This window comes from Pinus tabuliformis, chromosome 7 (genome assembly GCF_031772625.1).
Source record: "Pinus tabuliformis cultivar Carrire ecotype Pingquan chromosome 7, CPIR1, whole genome shotgun sequence".
In the NCBI taxonomy this organism is placed as follows: Eukaryota; Viridiplantae; Streptophyta; class Pinopsida; order Pinales; family Pinaceae; genus Pinus; species Pinus tabuliformis.
In genome coordinates, this window is record NC_142293.1 from 1,733,754,372 (window position 1) to 1,733,761,415 (window position 7,044).

The following is a 7,044-nucleotide window of genomic DNA, read 5'->3' on the forward strand; positions in this document are numbered from 1 at the left end:
TTTAGTTAACTGGTAACTATGTTAAATTCATTTAAATGATCAACAATAGATCCACCTTCTAACATATTCATATTAAATAAATGCTTCATAATAAATACCTTGTTTGACGTTGAGGGTTTTTCTTATAGTTTGGCCAATGTCATCATTAGACCCTCTGTTTTCATTTCCTTTGAAATGTTTAAGGCTATCGATGCTTCTAGGCACAACCACATTGTTACTAGTGCCTTTGTATCAAGAATATCCCATTCTTCATTCATTATACTTGTCGACTTCTTTGCTTTTCTTCTCAACGGTAGGTAAACATATTTCTAATACAAATAATCCTCCATTTGCATATTCCATAGATGGTAGTTTTGGCTATTAAATTTCTCAACCCTAAACCTACTATATTCGCTATTACTCCCACTCAAATGATGAACCCTTCTTTCCTACGATTTTATCAACCAAATAGACCTTCAAGTCTGATACTAGTTGTTAGAAATTAATTAACAAAGCAATGAAATGAAAATAAATATTGCGGAAAAAACAAACATAGAAAAGAATAAAACAAGAGGGACACAGATATATGTGGTTCACCCAATTTGGGATATGTCCATGGAGAAACAACCATTCCTTCCTTTTATATTATCCAAAAAAATGAATGGATACAACCTACAACAAATTTGTTGTAATTTCCTCTTCGCTCTCACACAACATCCTCCTTCTTTCTCGCACAAAATAATAATAATCCGCAACCACAATAAAATTCCCTCATCTAAACTAAGGGTTTCCTTTTAGGGAAAAAGAACCCTAAATAAAAATAACTTCTATCGTCAGATCTTTTGCCTAATGAATGACCAAGATTAACTACAAAATTACAATATTTTACAAGGCAATTTTTCATTTAATTTTTGCTTTAGGGGCATTGCCCTCGAACCCCGCCAGGGGAGGGAGCTAGGTGGTTGTTTCCACCCCCCTCAGACCCCATCATTAGGTACTGTGATCTAACCACAACTGAAACAAAAAATCTCTAAAAAATTAGGCTCCACATCCAACAACAATATCATATATGAAATAAAAAAGGATAAGGAAAAATAAAAACACAAGCATGAATCCAACCCCATAGTGGAAGAATGTGCCAATAAATCAACATGGGAGGAGTTCAAGTCCATTATGCATCCTATAGAATCAAGCACATCCCGCCTCTACATCATATCCCATGGATATAGACTAGGGAGAGGAGCCAAGCTCTAAGAGGGCCAAAAGAAAGGAAGCAAGGGGAGATGATGAAGATACAAAACCCCAAGCTTTGGTTTTGTACAATAACCAACTGGAAAGCTAGGAAAATCCATCTTTTACTATTGATCACATGACTTCCGCTATTTCAACATTTGAGGCAAAAGAGTCAAGTGAGGTCTCCAAGCTTGGACAAATGTTAACCATGGAACAATCTCAAGCAATGACCAAGTAGGTAGCCAAAGAGAGAAAAAGGGATATAAGAATAAATGAGAATCAACCATTTCCCAAAATGCAAGTCAAAAGTTCTTTGGTTCACAAGAAGGGGATTTTAAAATTGGCATTTTTGTAGTCTAAAGCACATAAAGTGAGGTCCATGGAGGATAATGAGGTCCACTAGAAGTCCCTACTAGTCGACCGTGTTTCATCCACGTATATAATGGAACTGGACATGCAAGTGACACACATGAAGCATAGGGAGATGCATAGTACCAATGCCACAATAATAAAGCTACAAGAGATGTATAATAAGGAAAGTGGTCAACCAAAGTATAAGAGAATGGTGTGCAGATCTTGAAAGACCAAGATAATAATATGGAGAATAAGATCACTCATCTAGACACACACCCTTGTGAATTCAAACAATACAAAAATATGTTGGATGACAAGGAAATGGAGATAGCTACCCTAAAGAAGAAAATGAAGATCCTAGATGCACATCTTGTGCAAATTAATGAGCTGGCAGAGGAAGAAAGGGAAAATCAAAAGCTATAGAAAAAACCATATGATATGATAACCAAGAATAAATAGTAAAAAGACGAAATTGTGTTATTAGAGGCACAACTTCAAGGAAAGAAAGAGAAGTCGGGTGAGACATCTCAGTCCCACTAAAATCTTGATACTCTTGCAGGGCAAGTTGAATCAATGGTGGTGTTAGATGGTGCCAAGAAAATATAGATTCTACTCTCTAGTCGAAAGAAAGAATTAAAGAAGAAGGAAGAAGAATTGGAAAGTACAAAATAGAACTATACTAGAGGCAAAATGATTACCAACAGATCAAACAGAGCAAGATGTGTTGAAAAGGAAACACCCAAGTAAATCCTCATTCAAAGTCGCAAATTTAGCCATAATATGGGATATAATAATAAAGATGGTGGACAAGAATTGGAACCACATGGAACTACTCCAAGAGAACAAAGATATTTCCAAAAGGGCTAACACAAAAATGAATGCAATAAATAAAAATATTGGAGATTTTCCCACCAAAACCGAAGTAACAGTATATTCTCTCAATGTGTCTAAAGAAGATATCACAAAATTGGATATCAATAGATCTAAGGTAGTGGCAATAGAAAACTAGATGAAAAGGAAGAAAAATCTAATGACAATGGTAGATAAGGATGTTGGACCAAATTCAAAGGAGATATAAAGCTTCAAGGACAAACACAAGATTTTATACAAAAGGAAATTCCCATCATTTTTTGATGGAAATGGACACTTGTATCCAAAATATTCTCTCATAAAGAGCTTATCTGGAATAAAAAATAAATAGAAAGACCTTGGAGAAGAACACTGTGCTCAACAGCGAAGATACATTACCAACCTTTATGCAGATTATTTTGAAATTTTGTTCATTTTAAAAATATTTTTCAATAAACAAGACCAAGTGGATTATGATGGAGTCACGAATATAGAGGGATGCATTTTGAATTTACAAATGTGTGACATTCTTCTTGGAAAAGAATGGAAAGGATTGATTTAATTCTACAGAATGACCACTCAAGTTGGAGGAACGGTACAACAAGCATCCTAGATGGAGGTAGGCTCAAGCTCTAGGCCACCTCAACAACAACAAGCACAACCAAAATCATAGGTTCCATCTTAGCCGAGGGAGACCCCAGCGACATTCCAACCAAAGTAATGCACCCTCCTTTCAACCAACACACATGAACAAGAGAGAAAGAGGTCACTACAACCAGTTTTGGATCACCAAGGTAGGGTAGGACCCACCCTACAACTAGAAACATCTAGCACCTTATAGTTGGAAACTTCTAGAAGAAGTTAGTTATGAAACTACTAGTTGTTTGTAAATATTCCTAGTGGTTACAGAATACTACCAATGGTTTTAGGTCAATGTGTTGGGTCTATAGAGCCTATATATAGGCCTCATTTTTATGTTAAATGGGTAGAAAATTTTATGTACTAAAACTCTACCAAAATTTTGTTGGAAAACGTGTTGGGATATGTTAAAGTTATTGTAAGGAAGGAATTTCGATGTACATTTTGGGTTGTTGGTGATTCTCTGTTCACATGTAACTCTACAAACCCTCTTGTAATTTGAATTTTTCATGATATAATATAATCACAAAAAAAAATCATGGAAAATCATGTTTGTACACTTGATTCTTATGTGGAATCTTATTGTAATTGTGAGAAATGATGGAAACCCAAAATTTGTAAGATTGTTTTCTTTAATTTATGTGAATTTACCAAGGTCACATGGAGTATCCTTGTTTATTTTGATAAATTCTCACATGGGCTAAAAGTTAAAGGCATAAAATCAAGTTACTTTGTATTATACAGTTGAATTCTTAATTTCTCAGATGTTTCTTTGATGTTAGTAATCTAGGAATGGATGCTTTCTATTTTCCTCATCAAACCCTCATAACTTTTATGTGAAACCCCAAGTGTATGGATGATCAAACCTAAAAAAATGTGGAAAACATACCCATAAATGTTTTATAAAATATTGGTACTTTCATACACAATTTACCAAAAGAAAACAAACCGATTAAAACATAAAATTAAATATCATATTTAGATGTTCCTAAGCTTTGCATTGTAGCATAGCACAGTGTGACTCGGGGTCACCAACAGATGGAAAACGATTTACACAAGGAAAAAATTACAAAAAGTAAGTTGGAAATATCATCACTACAAATATTCGATAATGTTTACTCAAGTTGGAATATTCCCTATGCTACCAAAGTAGAAAATACAAAATACCTTCCACCAAATTTAAGAGGAAAATCTAATCTACAAGTTCAATGAATAAAAGAAGGAAAATGCAAATAGAACAACGAAAAATGAGATCCCAGACAAATGCTTTAAAGGGAATAATACCAAAAATTTATATAAGTGTGAAGGAAAGGATGATTCAAACAGTAAATAATTAGTCATAGAAGAAGTTGACGATTCTCAATGAATTTTCCTAGACTCAAATAACCAGAATGTTATACAAGCATCATTATCATCCATGAAAGGAATAACCTAGCCCCAAACCTTAAAGTTAAAAGGGCATATCGAAAATAACAATTTAATGGTAATAATAGATACATGATGCACTCACAATTTTGTTGACATAAATATTGCAAAAAGGTTGAATATTTTCACATATCCAATGCCTAATATGAAATTCATGGTAGCAAATGAAAATAAAATCAACTGAATAGGAAAATGCCATAAGGTTAAATTGCAGATTCAGGAGCCCATTTTATAGATTACCTCTTGGAGGAGTGGATGTGTCATAGGTTTCCAATGGCTACAAACATTAGGCACTTACTCCACCAACCATCAAAAACACTTTATAAAGTTTAGATGGCAAGGAGAGAAATATAGATATATGTTTTTAATCCACCCCAAAATTAAATTGTATTATCCCATCAAATGGTGAAGCATGTTCGAAAAGGAGCACCTCCATATATAGTACAATGTCATCCAATGGAAATCTTGTCCTTAGAATTTTTTAGTGAAGAACCACCTGAGATCCATGAGTTAATTAAAAAACACAAGAAAGTATTCCAATATTTGCCTCTAGATATGCCCCCTGAAATACAAATTGAGAACATAATCAAAGTCAAAGCAAAATCAAATCCTATCAACATCAAACCATATCAATACCCCCATCATCAAAAAATAAAAATCAAAAGGATAGTTCAAGACCTACTAAAGTGCAGTTTCATTCAAAAAGTAGAATTCCTTTTGCATCTCCTATAACACTCGTTCAGAGGAAGGATGGACATTTTAGGCTATGCATTGATTACATAGGATTTAATAAGATAGAAATAAAAATAATTTCCATATTCCATTTATAGATGACATGTTGGATGAACTACATGGAGCCAAGTATTTTTCTAAACCAGATTTGAGATCAAGATATTACCAAATCATAGTAAGATTGTAAGATATGGACAAGACTACCTTCCAAACTCATGATGGGAACTATGAATTCAAAGTTCTGTTGTTCAAATTAAATAACGCCCCAACCACCTTCCAGGTAACCATAATGGATTATTCTGGCCATTTATAAGGAAATTTGTGTTAATCTTCCTTGAAGATATTTTATAAATATTAAAACATGGGATGAGCATCTAAAGCATTTGGAGCAAGTTCTATCTCTTCTAGAAAAAAACCAATTCTACACAAAGATGTCAAAATGTACCTTCAGAAAAGAAGAAGTAGAGTATCTGGGACATGTGATATCATAGGAAGGAGTGAACGTAGACCCAAACAAGATTATAGCAATCACACAAGCCCAAGTAAACTAACATTCCTAAATTAAGAGTATTTTTAGGGTTAACATGATACTATCGAACGTTTATTTAGACCTATGCTCATGTAACCACACCCCTATTTTTTTTTTTTAAGAATAACTTATTCCAATGGGATGACAAGGCAGAAAAATGTTTTGAAACCTTAAATAAAATTATGTCCACTATTATTGTACTAGCAACTCCATATTTTTCAAAACCTTTTGTAATCGAATGTGATGCTCCAAGTTTCAAAATAAGGGTAGTGTTGATGCAGGATGAACATCCTATAGAATTTGAAAGAAGGAAGCTCAATAAAATAGAATGTCTGAAATCTACATACAACAAGGAAATACTCTCCATTCTTTGTGCACTAGTCAAATAGTGACAATATCTTTTGGGAAGCAAGTGTTTATACGAATAGATCATAATAGTCTTCAACACCTTCTCCAACCAAAAACACTTTCTACAAAACAATAGAATTGGATCCAAAAAATTACTACTTTTGATATGGAGATATCACATAAGAAAGGAAAATACAACACAACAACAAATTCTCTCTCCCAAAAAGATGAAGAGTTACCATCACTTGCAATTTTAGTTGTAGTTCTAGAATGGCTCAACGAAATTAAAAATGAGTATGCAAAAGATCTAGAAACATGTGCTATCATAAATAATCTTATTCAAAACTCAAAATTCAAATGGAAAAACGATATTCTTTGGTATAAAGGAAGAATTTACCTAAGCCCAAATTCAAAATTTAAGTCCAAAGTTCTCAAGGAATCCCTTTACTCACCAGTAGTAGGACATGTGGGTTTCCTTAAAATGTACTATAATCCACACCACTCGTTTTTTTAGAAAAGAATGAATAAAAATATTCATAAATATGTAGAAAAGTGTGATCAATACCAAAGAAATAAAAATAAGAACATCATTGACCCCCAGATTGCTCCACCCCCTAAATATTCCAAACCAAAACTAGAAAGAAATATCAATGGACTTTATTGAAGGACTACATATGTCAAGTGGAAAGGAAAAAAGTATCATTGTAGTTAATAGACTCATATAGTATGCAAACTTTATGGGAATAAAGAAATAAAAATCTAAAAAACAAATCATTGAAGTATTTTGCAAAAATGTCTACAAATTGCATGGATTCCAAAAGTCATTGTTAGTAATAGAGATGCCAAATTTAAAGAGAAATTTTGGAAGGAAATTTTCAAACAAATCAAAACATACCTCAATATGAGTTCAACTTATCATCCTAATATAGATGGTCGAACAAAAATTGTCAATAAAT